The sequence below is a fragment of the Glycine max genome, chromosome 13 (genome assembly GCF_000004515.6).
Source record: "Glycine max cultivar Williams 82 chromosome 13, Glycine_max_v4.0, whole genome shotgun sequence".
NCBI lineage: Eukaryota > Viridiplantae > Streptophyta > Magnoliopsida > Fabales > Fabaceae > Glycine > Glycine max.
The window spans coordinates 9,214,945-9,232,147 of NC_038249.2; the positions used below are offsets into that span (position 1 = coordinate 9,214,945).

At 35.9% G+C, this 17,203-nt stretch overlaps 1 long non-coding RNA gene across 2 annotated transcripts; it reads right to left on the reverse strand.

The window, feature by feature from the left end:
• Window positions 1–9,407: 9,407 nt before the first annotated feature.
• Window positions 9,408–9,994, reverse strand: LOC102663363 (uncharacterized). 2 transcript variants are annotated; one of them, XR_005887718.1, is made up of 2 exons: window positions 9,935–9,994; window positions 9,408–9,655 (listed from the first exon to the last, which is right to left on the reverse strand). It is a non-coding gene; the product is annotated as an uncharacterized lncRNA (long non-coding RNA). The 2 variants fall into 2 exon arrangements; XR_413167.4 differs by lacking the exon at window positions 9,935–9,994 and adding an exon at window positions 9,737–9,795.
• Window positions 9,995–17,203: the final 7,209 nt, after the last annotated feature.

A 17,203-nucleotide genomic window follows, 5' to 3' on the forward strand; every position in this document is an offset into this window, starting at 1 on the left:
GGGAGTAGCCAAGAGAATATTGGGAATAAAAATCAAACGGGACAGAAAAAGGAAATTGATGTATCTGTCCCAGGAGTTATATCTCAGAAAAGTTCTTGAAAGGTTTGGAATGTCAAATTCCAAACCTGTAACTACTCCTATGTCACAACAGTTTAAGCTCAGTACAAGTCAAGCACCAAAGACTCATGATGATATAATTTACATGGAAGGTATTCCATATGCTAATGTTGTAGGGTCACTAATGTATGCTATGGTATGTACTCTCCCTAACATAGCTCATGCAGTGAGCCTAGTAAGTAGGTTCATGGCAAATCCAGGCAAAGCACATTGGCAAGCCCTGAAATGGATACTCAGATATATCAGAGGATCACTTGGAAGAGTTTTGGTTTATGGGGGAGCTAGGAATAACAGAAGAATAGCTGCTATTGAAGGTTTTGTAGATTTTGATTATGCTGGATGTTTAGATTCAAGGAAATCTCTCACAGGATTTGTGTTCACTGCTTTTGGCACTGCAATTAGTTGGAAAGCTAGCCTTCAAAAGGTAGTGGCTTTATCAACCACTGAAGCTGAGTATATTGCTCTTATAGAAGCTGTGAAAGAATCTATGTGGCTTGAAGGCATTGCAAAGGAGCTGAAGATACAAAATGAAGTGATCACAGTACACTGTGACAACCAAAGTGCCATTGATCTATCCAAAAATTATATGCATCATGAGAGGACAAAGCACATTGATATTAAGCTGCATTTTGTCAGAGAAGTTATTGGTCAAGGATCAGTTATAGTCAAGAAGATTTCAACTGATCACAATCCTTCTGATATGATCACAAAGGCTCTTCCAAGCAGCAAGTTTTTCCATTGTTTGGACTTAATTCAGCTGAAGGGTGCCCTCAAAAAGGTGCACCTTGACTGGGTAAATGAGTCAAAGAAAAGAATAGTGACTGATCAATGACCATAGAAATACCATGCACCTCAGACATAATAATACCATCCTGAATTTTTAAATTGCAGTAGAAGACCTTTACAAGTTCAGGATAATATGACAATTTTAATGACATGAAATCAACAAGACCAGAATTTTGAAACACTTGATAGCAATCAAATGTTTCATCATTAAAGAATTCTACATCTAGGTACTTAGGGTCTAAGATTATTCTAGAAGAAAACTGAGAAAGGTACCGTAGACACTGATCATCGGATGAAAACAATGTTGATGATCTTGGAGATGACAAAGAAGGAGGAATAGGTGTTGTGGGTGCTCCGGATGGGCCGTGGCGGCGATGGGCAGCAGCAGCAGCGGTGGAGGATGATCCCTTTCTCTTCTTCGATGGCTCTGCCATTTGATGAAGTTTTTGTGGATTTTTAATCGGTGGAAGTGAAATAGGAGTGAAAAAGAGGAAGATTGAGCTTTACGGGACGTGATTTAGTGAAGATTTGAGTGAGATACGAAGGTTGGAAGATTTAGGTATGGAAGACGCGTGAGGGAAAGCCTTGGCTGCGCAGCAACTCTGATTTCGTGAGTATTTATAGACAAGGACGAGTTGTAATCGATTACAAGGCTTGGTAATCGATTACAGGAGTAATAAGCCTTCTGGTAATCGATTACAGGATGTTGTAATTGATTGCAGGCTGCCTGTTCTTGTGTAATCGATTACACTAGATGGTAATCGATTACCAGAGCATAAACTAGGCTAGTTCCTCTAAAGTAACCTATTTTTATGCTAAATACATCTAACACTATCAATCATCATCACTAATATGTATTTAATTCATTCAAACAAGTATTAATCAAACAATTAACACACACCAATCAAATATAATCAAATACTTACAATTAAACACAATCAAACAAAAGCAATCATCAAAACATAATCAAAGACAATCAACATAACTATCAAAAAAAAAATATTAATGAAAATCAAATATTTAAGGAGTAAACAAGCATCAAAACTCATTCAAAAGTTAACAAAAAATCATCAAAGTAATCAATCAAAGACAAGTGACCTGTTGGTATCATTTGATATTACTTGTTGGGCTTATTGATCAAGTGGCCTTTGTTTGTTGAATAAACTTTGATGTATGCCATGTGTTCGGAGAAATTGTTATCAATGTATCGCTTTTGCTCTTCTCCATTTTCATAGTCTTTCATCATGATACCCAGAGTTATGATTTTATTTTTCTGAATCACTTGAATTTTTTTTTTATTTTCTTCCCAAGTGATCTATGCTTTCTTTTCTTTCTTTTCTTTGAGATTCCTCTTGTCGGATTTTTCAATTCTTCTTTCAAAGACAAGATAATCGGATCTCATGTGCCCAGGTTGATTACTTTCCTAGCATGATGGGGCTAAGGAGGAGTCTTCTTCTTTCTTCTTTGTATTCATGTTTGATTTCCTTTTATTTCTTTTGTTTCTCAGAAATTTATTGAACCTTTTCACAAAGAGTCTGAAATCATCATCATCTTCTTCTGTTTCAGTCAAGTCCTCTTTGTCACTTTCTTCTTGAATAAAAGATGATGAGGTTCTGAGTGTTATTCCTTTTCTCTTTATATCATTCTCTTCATGTTGATGAAGTCTCATAAGTTCCATTTCATGTTCTTGAAGTTTTCCAAAGAGAGTGGCAAGAGACATATTAGTGAGATTTCTTGATTCTGCAATTGCTGTTACTTTTGGTTGCCATTGCCTGCTTAAACATCTCAACACTTTGTTAATAAGATCTTCATTAGGAAATATTTTTCCCAAAGATGCAAGATGATTAACTATACAAGTAAATCTCTTCTGCATATCTTCTATGGTCTCATATTGAAACATTCTGAACATTTCATATTCATGTATAAGAGTCTTTATTCTAGATCTCTTGACATCGGTTGTGCCTTCATAGGTTACTTGCAAAGTATCCCACATTTCTTTTGCATTTTTACAATTTGAGACTCTAAAAAATTCATCCATGCCTAATGCAGAAGTGATTATATTTTTGGCCTTTAAATTGTATTGAACCTTTCTTCTTTCATCATCATTCCATTCTTCTCTTGGTTTTTCTATAGTTGCATTTCCCACTACCTTTGTAGGAATAAAAGGACCAACTTCAATGGCATCCCATATATTTAAATCTATGGCCTCAATAAGGATCTACATTCGGGTTTTCCAATAATAATAACCCTCGCCATTTAACATAAGAGGCCTATTAATAGAATTTCCCTCAAGAAATGGAAAGTTGGATGAGGCCATTTCTATTCTTGAAGTTTTTAAACTTTATACAAGAATCCTGCTCTGATACCACTTGTTAGACAAATGACCTCAGTTATCTTAAGAAGGGGGGGGGGTTGAATTAAGATAACAAGAACTATTCCCCAATTTAAAATTTCGCTCTCTCTTTTTAGATTAACAATGCACCCTTAACATGAATTACTCAAAAGGCAATTCATTATAAACTTCTTTAAAGGCAAAAGATAAATAGCAATAAATAAAAGAAGTTTAAGGGAAGAGAGAAATGCAAACTTGATTTATACTGGTTCGGTCACTTCCTGTGCCTACGTCCAGTCCTCAAGCAACCCACTTGAGATTTTCCACTCTCTTTGTAAAATCCTTTTACAAAGTCTGAATCACACAGGGACAACCCTTCCCTTGTGTTCAGGAATCCTTTACAACAAGAGACCCTCAGTCTCTTAACCCTTTTCCAGAAGCAAAAAGAAAAGAAGAAGAAATCTCTTTTGAAAGAGACAGATTGTACAATGAAGATCAATCACAATTCCTTATTTGAATATGCAAGTGTTTGACCAAGGAATTCTTTGAGAGGATAAGACATTTCAATTTAGAAAAACTCTCTTAATCTTTTGAGAGGATAGAACTTTTTGGTTAATCAAAAACTCTCTCTTAATTCGTGTTTCCAAGTCACATATAAATAGACCTTTGATGACCATTCATAAACCATTTGAATAGATGTGACTCTTGAAAGTTATTTTCTGAAAATCTCCTCTGGTAATCGATTACAATATTTGTGTAATCGATTACAGGCTTTAATATTTGAATTAAAACGTTTATTAACTGCTGGTAATCGACTACCAATATGGTGTAATCGATTACACAGTCTAAAATTTGAATTCAAATATTTAGTAGCTGTTGTAAACCATTTTTGGCCACTGGTAATCGATTACATCCTCTGGTAATCGATTACCAGAGAGTAAATCTCTTGAAAAACACTTTTTAACTCAAATTACTTGGCCAAACCTTTGCTAAATCAATTAGGAATTTCCTTCCTAATGTACAAGTGATCATCTTAATGTTTGTGTCTTGTATTCTTAAATCATTGTCTTGAATTTAAACTTGAAAAGCGCATTTGCATCAAATCATCATCAAAACATCAAAGTCATTTGCTTCTACAATCTCCCCCTTTTTGATGATGACAATATAAGTCCTGAAATCAAGATTCAAGCAAACAATGTATATATATAAAATTTGTGTTTACTCCCCCTATGTTTTGGAATTGATGATCACTTGATTTCTAACTTCTATCAATTGATTTCTAAGCTTTTTGATCATCATCAAAACACCAAAGATCTTCTACACAATCCACATTCCAAGTACCAAAAGTGATTTGGTTTTTCACGATTATCCATATTCTATGTACTAAAAGTGATCCAATCTTTCAAAAATTCACTTTACTTCATATCACAAGAAGGTTTAAGCACATGCTTGAGAATTTATCTTGCCATTTTGAGGATATCTTGTTCCTTACATGAGGTCACAAAATTTATTGACAACAAAATCTTTTGGGGAAGGAGGATGAAGTTGTGATGATGTGAGGAACAAAGGAAGGAGGCCACCTAACCGCACAGGTGGGTGGCTCACGGAGGCACACCGTGATGGCCTTAGGACTGAGGAGCGTGAAGAGGTATGATAAGAGGTTGGGGTTGCTGGGGTTGAATGAGGCATGGATGGGGGTCGATGAGGCTGAAAGTTGCGCTAAAGAGGTCAATGGGGATGAACCTCTTAAGGAGGCGCGAGTTAAGGTTAGGTTACTATGATTAAGACTTTGAGTTGAGAAGGTTTGAAGGTGAGCGAAAAAAATGCACAGCATAAGCGCACTCTCCCTTGTCTCAAAAAGCAAAATATGGTTGGTCCATGGATAATTTCGTGAACCCGCAGATTAAATTCGTGAATTCTGTAGGTTTCACGGATCGGGCCTAATTTTCCCTATGGTCATCGAGATTTTTATAAAATAGGACCATTATCCATGCGAGTAGGGCATTTGCCAGGCCTTAAGTTGACCGATTTGCAGACCTGAATCCGTATACTCACCCCTACTTCATGTTGTCCTTTTTTTCTTGTGCTAGACTTGTTGAGCAATGTTGTCTTCCACATATGACAACATGTGACCATCATAATCCCCTTTACCCATAGGGCAATTATGTTGTCTACCATTGTCTTTTGTAACCTATTGGCCTATCCCTATCAATCCCCAATTTGAAAATTCTATCATTGTCCTTCTCCATATCGCTAATATCCATATTGTTTAGCTTAGCATGGAACTTCCTCCATCTGCTTTGTGATAGCACATTATATTGTTGTTGACCTTTAGTTTCTCATTGTAATAGACTTGTTGTGGGGATTAAATATTCATAAAACCCTTGCAACATCCACCTTTTCCATAGTTCCGATTTCTCTATCAGAAGTCACATACATTCCAAAAGGGTTCACCAAGCTAGAGAAGCATTCCTCTCCTCATGTCTATAGTGGTATTCCAGTGAAGCAAATCCATGCTAATATGTTTCCAAATGTTACATCAACACTCCACTTTTGAATGAAATAAAAGATTGAGAATAAACCCTCCTCTTTCTCTTTTACATTGTTTTATTATAATTTCTTTTGTTATTCATATTATCATCACCATATCATTCCATGTATATTTAAGTCTGAATTTTCTTTCATCAACCAAGTAAACATCATTCAGTCTGTCAAACAGTACCAAATCCCTTAATCAGCCTATCCAACTACGATGCAACCATTCATGGTTTTGTTTTGTCACTCTAATCTCATTGTCCCTTTTTGTAGCCATTCACTTCGTCCTATTTCCATTATGTGATCTTTGTACCGCCTTTGCAAACATTTTTCCCCATTTTCCTTACCTTGATCTATTATAGTTAGCTTTGCAAATGAATTTTCCAACTCTTTCCCTTTGCCTTGGTTTGTTGATGTCATCTTATCATGTGCTTTTTGTGATTCCCTCGGACTTGTCTCGTTCATACTTCTGTTCACAACATATGCCCTTAATCTGTTGTCCTCTTGGTGTCCTACTATATTTTAGATTTTTAACATTCATCTTGTCATTCCCAATCCTTATTTGATCCAGCTACTTCTCCAAGAGATATTCATTTTGGACATTAATGAACCTTAGGAAATCATACCTACTACCCCACTTGTCTATTCTATTTGCAATGTACACTCCCTACACTCTCTCCCAATATTGGAAGATTTCCATAAAAATCTTCCTCCCTAAAGTTTCCTAGAAATTTGGAGAAAAAGAATGAAGAAATCCTTCCATTGTTCTTTCCCCCACATGAGAATCCTTGTCCCTCTTACTTGCTCCCTCTTTCTCTCTCTAATTTCCCTCATTGTTTTTTTGAAATATTTACCAAAAACTTATTGGAACTAGCATTTTCACTACATTTAGACATGGCAACGGGGCGGGGACGAGTATTGTCTCCCTAGTCCCTGACCCCGACTCACCGACATATACTTGTATCTGTCTTTGATAGTCAACGGGTTAAAATTTGTTACCCCATCCCCGTACCCGTCAAGTATCGGATATCCCTGCCCCCGCCCCGTCCCCAGTTTAGATTTGTAAAAAAAAATTGTAAAAAAATTATATATTGAAAATATGATTTTAAAAAAATTGATTGTTACACATTTATTTTTAACTACTTGTATTTGCAGTGTATTTGTCTACAAAAATCACCAAGAAACGAATCTTAAAGTATTAAAAATTATAAAAAAAATAATAAGTAATTAATAAAATTTTAATAATTTCATCATCAGGACGGGTAGTGATATCCTCGACCCCGACCCCGATTAAAAAAGTCGAGAAATCTACGAGCCCGAACTCCTACCCGATCAACTTAGGTATTCTCCATTAAAATCGGGATGGATTTGAATAGATACCCACATGTATGAGTTTTATTGTCATGCCTAACTACATTGTAGATGTGGGCTCCAACCAATGAGTTAGTCATCTCACTCCTCACAAGTTTCACTACTAATTCTTCACAAGAACTCAACGAACATGAACATAAGTTTTCGTGGCACATTAGAAAATACCCAAAGTTATTAAGCTCCTTTCTATTTTCAGTTCATGTTGAGGTAAAGACTTTTCACAAACTTATCTATTTCATAAGAAATTAATATGTTTTTGCAACTTTATAATTAGTGGGAAATAATACATTTTGCATTTTGCATTCTATTTTCACAAACTTATCAATTTCAATTAGATTGAATTTCGTCTGTCTAAAAAATGATTATCTACATAAGAAAGAAAACTAAATACATTCTGCATTCTGCATTCTTTTTTTTTTTGTCATTATTTTGTTCCTATTGAGTTTTCATGTTGAAATTTTAATGAAAAAAATAATAACATTGAAGAATGATATACTGTTTTTTCTTCACTAAATTTTTGTGAATAATTATTATTATGATCATACATTATCAAAAAATAATGAACATGCAAGAAAGAGTCTTTATGAATAATTATTATTATGATACATTATCAAAATAGTGAACATGCAAGAAAGACTCTTTATAAATAATTATTATTATGATGAATGTTCATTAACTTTTCATTTTCTATATTCATTTCTCCTTAATAGTCTTAAATATTTGGAAACCTTTCATCTGCATGTAACTTTTGAATTATAACCTTTAAATTGCACTTTATACCTATAAATATAATACTCCCTCTTAAATGAGAATACGTGAAATTATTTCACTCACTATATTCTCTCTTATTCTTTCTTCTCTATATTCTCTACTCAAATTTATATTTTCATTAACAATAACTTGACCGGAGCAAATGTATTATTCGAGTTCGAGGTAAAAAAAAATAAAAATTCGGGTCTAATAAAAAACACAAACATATTAGATCGAACTCCACTGAACTTGTCATAATAGCTAGTTAGTGGTTTGGTTTGACCTTTAAAAGTAAAGTTTCTTTATTTTTCACATTTTCATTTTTCTTAAAACCACTATTGTGTCCAAATGAATTGAACACGTTTTGTTTTGTTTCCATGGTTCTACTTGGCCTGTCGAATGTGAAACTTGATAAAAATAAATAAATCACGCGAAAGTGGCGTCGGCAAGACAAGGATAAGACTTGTCTTTGTCTACCATCCAAATCCAGTCCAAAAAACAACAGAGAACTTTTAAAGAATAATAATAATAATAATAATAATAATAATAAGGGTGCTAGCTAGCCGTCACAAAAGCCTCAACTTTAGACCCGACCTCGATCTGTTTCTGTTTCTAGTTTAGCAGTGTCCAGAAATCACTTTTTTCCTTTTTTTTCCTTTTAAATTTTTGGTAGTATTTTTTTTTAATTTAATCATCATCCTCTCTCTCTCTCTCTATATATATATGATCATTAAATTAAAAAAAGTTTAAATAGATATGCAAAAGAACTAATCCACACTCAAATATCACTATTAGAAAATATGCTTTCTACATCGGTTATTTATGACTTTCAACATCGGTTTTTCAACCGATGTTGAAAGTACCGACGTTGATAATATTATCGTTAACATCGGTTTTTCAAAAACCGATGTTAAAGTAAAATTACCAACATCGGTTATATAAATAACCGATGTTGCTAATATGAATTACACCCAGAAAATGTATATTAATATTGAAAGTTAACATCGGTTTTTACAAAAAACCGATGTTAACGAATGTGTTACTGTTGACAGTTAACATCGGTTTTTTACAGAAAACCGATGTTAACGTTGTTAACGAATATGTTACTATTCACAGTTAACATCGGTTTTTATGAAAACCGATGTTAACGTGGGTTAACATCGGTTTTTTCAAAAAACTGATGTTAACGGATGTGTTACTATAAAAACCGATGTTAACGAATGTGTTATTATTGAATTTTAACATCGGTTTTTTACAGAAAACCGATGTTAACGAATGTGTTATTGTTGACAGTTAACATCGGTTTTTTTAAAAAACCGATGTTAACGAATGTGTTATTATTGAATTTTAACATCGGTTTTTTACAGAAAACCGATGTTAACCCACGTTAACATCGGTTTTTATAAAAAACCGATGTTGTTTTCAGGAATTTTTTTTATATAATGTCTTTGTTTTTACAAAAAACCAAAATTTAACCTGTAAATTTAAAATCAGACCACACAGCACACAACATATATCATTTGCATTCAGTTTTCAAATAGATTTTAGCAAAAAACTAGCTATCAACAAAGGTTGTTCAATGTTAAGATGAAACAACAATTGTAAAAAATATAATGCAAAGTACGTAAACTAATTTATTAACCTAAAGTTACATAGTTGCCTAACATCCTATGTTTGATTTCTAACTTTTAGATAATATTGTGCCCACTGTATGCGAAGTGCCTTAAATCTCTCTGCTTCCAATGGTCTAACTTCATTAAAATACTGCATGATGAAATAAAAAAATAAATTAATAATGTAATAACAATTATAAAAAAACCAAATTTGTTTGTAATAAACAATTACCGTCTCCCAATTATTCCTGAAAGATCCTAAGATTATGGTGGACATCCAGTGCATCACGTAGTAGCCACATTCAGTGATTCCTTTTTGTCTATTACACTAAATACATAATGAAATTTGGATATTAATTAAACGTTAACTACAATTAGTGTACACACACATAAAATATATATAAGTAGAACTTTTATTTAAATCACGTACCTTAACAACAATCCACCTAGCAGCAGCCTTGGATTTCGGTTGTGGAGTATCATCAAGTCCTTTCAAAGCACTAGTGTTGAATATAAGGAACATTAAAATATTGATGTTGTTGAGTTATGCCAATGAAAATGTATTGAAAACAATACTGACCTGTTAATTATTCCCTTAAGGTAGTTGTCTGGCCTGTTATGCAAAGAACAAAACCAGACAACTAGGTTTTCCTTAGGTAGAATGACGACCATTTGCCAGTGTCCACTGCAGTAGAGACGAATATAGTTTATTGTAGTAGTATAGATTATTTAAATTCAATTATTGTGTTTGACTTACCTATTCAGATAGGCTCCAAGGTAAACATCTCGTTTTGAACTCTGTATCCAACTCTTGATGTAACTTTCGGATTCAAATTGTGATTGTCCAGATCTCTGAATGGACTGTGGCTCGAGGAATCCATACACATCAGAATTCCCCGCTCGCACACTTGTCTCAGTCAGATGGCTGTGTTGTTAAGTCAAAGTTAATTATGTATGAATTTAAAACAATTACTTTGGTAATTAATAGTAATCTAAAATGACTTACAGAATCCACAACTGTATAACTGATATGCTGAGACATTGACCACCATGTGCAATTTCAGAGAGATCTTCGTGCTTTATATACAACGGGAAGTTTTGATTAAACACCCCGAATATGGTAGCATCCCACATAACCTGGAGCGGCTTCAAAAACAGTTGTGGGATGGTCAATGTCATCAGGTACAGGGGATCATCGACCTCTTCATCCGGGCTTTCTGGAGGTTTTGCTGGAGACACAGCTGCCTATTGATAAAACATAGTTAATTAGCAAGTTTTGATTACAGTGAACAAATTAATTGAAAAAAATAAACATATAATCAGAGTAAAATACCTGTTCTGATAAACGCTTCACAAGATGTGTTGGCCAAGCAAGGAAAGTGTTAAGTGCCTGCCCCACTAAGGTAACCTCGGCAGTGGGTACAGGAACGAGAGCCTCTGTATCTTTAACCTCCTCAACACCAACCTTGACTTGGCCATGCAACAACGGGATGTTGTGAACTGTTGTGGATCCCTCGTAAAGTCTTCCTAGGGCAACCAAGCGGGAAGGATTTTCTTCAATATATAGGCCGCATTTGTCTGAGTCACCCATCCCTGGATTGTTCCCTGAGGGAGCAACACAACTCTCCTTTGTACTGACACGAGGACCTGAGGGACCAACCTCTGGCTCTGGAGGTAGTGCAATTCCCTGTGATTGCATCCGAGACTGAAACTGCGACTGCATCTGGCTGAAGGATTCCATCATCTTTCGAGTCACTTTTTCTGTGATTGACTCCTCCAGTTGGTCTCTGATTTGTTGGGTCAGCTGTTCTAGGTCTTCAAGAGGCATGGAGGAAGAACTGCGGGATGTTCGTGAAGCTGATCCAAAGTATTGCTTTATGGTGACACCGGCTCCAACAGCACGAACACGGCCAGGGTGCTCTGGTCGCCCAATGGCAGCAGTCAGGATATCCTGACGTCCATGGGGGACAAACGATCCCTGTGACGCCTGCTCGTCCAAAGAATCCTGTACCGAACACCTATTGTCAGAAGCTTCAGGGATTTGAAATTCCGCCTGACAAACAATAAATTAGGTTTTGTTGTAAGTAAATAACAAATTTAGACTATTAAAGAAAATCAACGAAGAAAACTCAAATACCTGAATATCCTCCCATATCAAATCCTTCTGAGCAGTAGGGACTTCCTTCCAGGTGTCATATGTCACGTCGACCTTATCACGAGCGACAATCCCCAAATATGTTCTTAATTTCTTCTTGTAGGGACCGTCGGCCTTGCCGGTAGCAGGATCGACGTTGACCACAGGTCTTTCTGCCCCAGGTGGTCTAGTGGCCAATGATCGTAGCCGTGTCGCCTTGCGTGTCCGCTTCAACGTAGATGGAGACGCATCAGCGTTTGCAGGAGGAGGAGGAAGAGGAGGAGGAGGCGAGGCAGGTGGAGTATCCATGGTCCTTTAAAGAAAAAAAGTTGAGTTAGTTAATATTATCAAAAAACACTGTATGAGTTATGTAAATGAATGTACCGAAATGAAATATTATATTAGAAAATTACGTTAGACGATGTTAATTAATTCTCCTTCATCATGATCATTACGATTAGCATGAACATCGTCAGCTTCTTCTTCTCCAACGTTGTTAGAAGTCATTTGTGTAGACAAAGGACTAACATAAGTGTCCATGTATGAATCATCATCTTCTACATTAACACCAATTGTTTTCCCGTTTAGAACCACAGACCACCTTTCATCACAAGGGTCTTGCACATAAAATACTTGCTTAGCTTGTTCTGCCATGATGAAAGGGTCATTCTGGTAAGCTAGTTTCTTTAAGTCTACCAACGTAAATCCTATATCATCAGTCCGCACACCGGTGTTGCTGTCAACCCACTTACATTTGAAAACACAAACAGTAAATTTGACATAGTTAAGCTCCCATATTTCATCAATGAAGCCAAAGTAAGGGATTGAAGCTACAAAGGGATTGTCATCATGTACAGTTGCAAAGTGTTGAGATTCAGCCCTTAGGGTGACCCCGCTGTTTTGCATTGTACTTTTGTCATCTTGTGCTTTTGTGTAAAAGGAATACTTGTTTATGTCGTATCCTTGCCAAGTTATAACATTTCTTTTAGGCCCATGAGCTAGCTTTATTAATGTTTCAGAAGCATTTTCGTCAGCAAAGATTGTATCTTTAAACCAATCAGAGAAAGTCTTGTTATGATTTTTCAAGACCCAGTTCTTTGACATTTTTGGATTACTTTGTTTGACTAAATGTTGATGCTGAACTATGTATGGCAAAACTTCATTACTGTTATTCAATACATACAAGTGAGCTTGTAACAAATCTTCTACACTTGGAGTGATAACATGCAATCCTCTTGAACCTTTACCGCCCACTCTGTCATCATGGCGAGACTCAGGAAGGCCAACAGGTTTAGCCTTTTCAATGTATTCTGAACAAAATTCAACGGCTTCTTCTGTGATGTACCTTTCAACAATAGATGCTTCTGGACGATGTAGATTCTTGGTATACCCTTTTAAGATCTTCATGTAGCGCTCAACCGGATACATCCAGCGCAGATAAACAGGACCACAACATTTGATTTCTCTGACCAAGTGAACAATTAAGTGGACCATGATGTCAAAGAAAGCAGGAGGAAAATACATCTCCAACTGGCACAGTATAATTACAGTCTCGTTTTCCAAGTCATCAAACTTGACCGGATCAAGGACTTTGCTACATATGGCATTGAAGAAAAAGCACAGGCGAGTTATGGCTAACCTGACTTTGTTAGGCAAAATGTCTCGTATGGCCACGACTAACAATTGTTGCATCAACACGTGACAATCATGAGACTTTAACCCCACCAGTTTAAGCTCCTTGAACTGCACAAGGCTCTTAATATTTGAAGAGTATCCTTGTGGTACTTTAACCTGGCGCAGACACTGGCACAAACTGATCTTCTCCTTTCTGGATAAAGTATGACAAGCTGGAGGCAAGTATATTTTTTTACCATCAGACCTTGGATGCAACTGCGATCGTATGCCCATGTCAGCTAGATCTTGACGGGTATTTAGACCATCTTTCGTCTTGCCCTGAATGTTAAGGAGTGTCCCAATGACACTGTCACATACATTTTTCTCTACATGCATAACATCAATACAATGTCTAACATCTAGATCAGACCAGTACGGAAGATCAAAGAAAATGGACCTTTTCTTCCATATGCAACTCTTACTTTTATCCTTCTTTTGGGTCTTTCCAAATACAGTATTAAGGTGTTCAACCCGCTGGAAGACCTGCTCACCAGTTAACGGTGTCCGCGCAGTTTCGTGCTCTTGACTTCCATTAAAAGCTTTTTTCAATCTTCTGTAAGGGTGATGAGCTTTTAGAAAACGGCGATGTCTAGTGTACACTGTTTTTCTACCATGTTTCAGTTGTATGTAGCTTGTGTCTTCTTCACAGATGGGACATGCAAGATGACCCTTAACACTATAACCGCTGAGATTCCCATATGCTGGAAAGTCATTAATGGTACAAAATAGCATTGCACGCATTTGAAAAGTCTCCTTGCGAAACCCATCAAACACTAAAACCCCCTCATCCCACAACTTTCTCAGGTCTTCAATCAACGGACTTAGATAAACATCAATGTCATTTCCTGGTTGTCTTGGGCCTGATATCATCATAGACAACATCATGTATTTTCGCTTCATGCACAACCAAGGCGGAAAATTGTAAATTACTAGTAGAACTGGCCATGAACTGTGTTGAGTGCTTAAATTGCCATATGGATTCATTCCATCACTGGCTAGTCCAAGTCTAAGATTTCTTGCCTCTTTGCCGAAATTCGGATACAAACTATCAATCTTCCTCCATTGGGAGCAATCAGCTGGATGACGGATCATTCCATCAGATTTTCTCCCATTTGCATGCCAGGTAAGATCTTTTGCGTCGTCTTCATTAGCAAATAAACGCTTAAACCTTGGAATGATGGGAAGATACCACAACACTTTCGCTGGAGGGCCCTTCTTTGAGTTTTCATCAGAACTGCAGTCCTCATCATCCTTCACCTTGTACCGTGACGCCCCACACCTAGGGCATTTCGACATTTCTTCAAATTCATGTCTGTACAGTATGCAATCATTAGGGCAAGCATGAATCTTCTGGTACTCCATACCCATCGGACACAATATCTTCTTTGCCTGATAGTAGCTTTTAGGCAATGTGTTACCCTGTGGAAGCAGATCGTGCACTATTTGAAGCAATGAAGTAAAGCTTTTGTCACTCCATCCATATCTGGCCTTGACATTAACCAGACTTAACACCGCCGACAATAGCGTCAAGGAATTGTTACACCCCGGATACAAAGGCTTCTTTGAGTCACCCTGCAATCTTTCATACACAGGGGCATGCGCTTGTTGGAAAGACTCTTGTCCAAGGTCACGAATCATATCCTCCAAGTGATCTCCCATTTCTACATCAAACGGTTCGGATTGTTGCCCACTCTGCATGTCTGTCATTTCACCATGCCATATCCACGTCGTATAATTTCTCTTAATTCCATCACACAACAGATGCTCTCGTATGTCATCCAGTATTTGTCGTCTTCCGTTCAAACAATTGATGCAAGGACAATAATATTTTCCATCTTCATCCGGTTGACCTCTTTGTGAAGCAAATTGTAAGAATTGCTCGACGCCTTCCTCATATTCTGGGCTGATGCGACTTTCATTCATCCAACTTCGATCCATCTAAGTAATAACTCGGTCATACTCTCAAAGTTATTCGATGCATGAAAATCTCACTTTTTTATTAAAGGTGTGGCCCTATCCCATTCGGCAAGACCGTCTTTTATGGTAGCTTCATACATCAGGGTTAATTCTATTTTGTTAAATTTGACAAAATTTTGGCAGCATTTCGCATTGGTCTCTAAGTACACGACATGAAATCGGTGAAATTAATTTCCCGATAATCAAGTATGCACTCAGAGAACAACTAGAAATGCATTACCAAAATTTCATCAAATTAAACAAAATAATTTTAACCTTAACACATGAATCTACCATAAAAATATCAGTCTCCCCAAACTGTCCAAACGGACAATTCAAGATTGAATACAATGATTAATGCAAACTGTCCGCAAGAATCATTGCATCCAATCTCAAACGGGAATCTAAGGTTCACTCATCATGAACACAATTTGTATAGCATATATCAATTGTCATTAATGGCAGTGAACACGTAATAAAAATATTCATTGGTAACAAACATTTGTACCTGTGATGATGAGCAGCACGGTCCAAAATGAAAGCAAGAATCAAAGAAATAACTGAATGAACACCTACATAAGACAATTTTGTGTATGATAAAAAAAAAGAGTAAGATTAAGTATAACAAGCGCTCAGAAGATATGAAAACAATTTATTCTAAATTATATATACACACACAACTTATAATCTTTGGTTGGGAGTATACTAAATTAATCAATTCTTACAAAGTAGAAATGTAACACTCAAATTCGAACACATGGCAATACTTACTTTGCCGTTAAATGTAAAAATGGACAAGATCTTATAAAACACCTCAAAGTCTGATTGATTCCCAATGGCCGTGATGGTTTATTAAGATTTTAGAGAACTAAATTTACTAATTCTTAAAATGCATACTGCACAGTTCGCAAACAAGTTAGTGAGCATGCATTAGCAAATTAAGTATATATAGTTATTATCAAATTAAATGAAAGTTAAATGGTATGCACTTAGAGATACACCATTAAAAAAATGCAAATCCATTCAGTTTCGTTAGAAAATACTATATTTAATATTTTAACCTTGTATATAAGATGGAAAATGTATGGAAAATTTGAAAATAATTAATTAAATTGGAGAGAAAGAGTTATATGGAAGGGGGAGGGAGTGTACAGTTTTTGGAAAATAATTAAATAAGGCGATAAAGAGACCGGAGTTTGAGGAAAAAATTGAGAAAGAGGAGTATATTAGTATATATGGGAAGTGGATATATCAATTGCCAAAATTAATCAGTACGAATTAAAATACAGTCCTCTTAAAATTGCTAAGAGTCGATTTGCAAATTGCAATGGACTCGTATTGGAGGTTGGCACAATCCCCTCTGGCAAAAAATGCTCCATATCTCGAGTTCTCTGTTCGCCCTTTGACTTCTGCAGGTGCTTTAAATTCATTTAAACTACCACTTATCTACATTACTAAAATAGTAGCAGTATATTTATATTGAAAAGTATAAAAAATATTTTTCTACCTTTAAAACAAAGAAATTAATTCGTCAAATTCGATAATCCAAATTCCAAATTGAACAACCAATGAATTTTCATTTCTTTTCATCCCAAATCAGATCTCTTTCTCGTACCAATAATACCATACTCTTAATTTTTAAACCAAAGGTAGTTAGAAAAAGAAAAGCCCGTAATTGCTAGCACGATGATACAATAAGAACATGGTAGAAATAGAACATAACATTATTACATTACGAATGCGATGCTCAAAAGTCTAATATATTCAAATTTAATCATAAGCGAACGTGCAGGATTAAAATTTTCAACATTACTGGGAAGCTATGAAAATATGAATGAAGATAGAGGATCTAAAGTGATATCATATCTACAGAACAGTGAATCTACACTTATGGGGTGTGTCCAAATGAAAGTGATGAAAATTCCATTGGGGTCA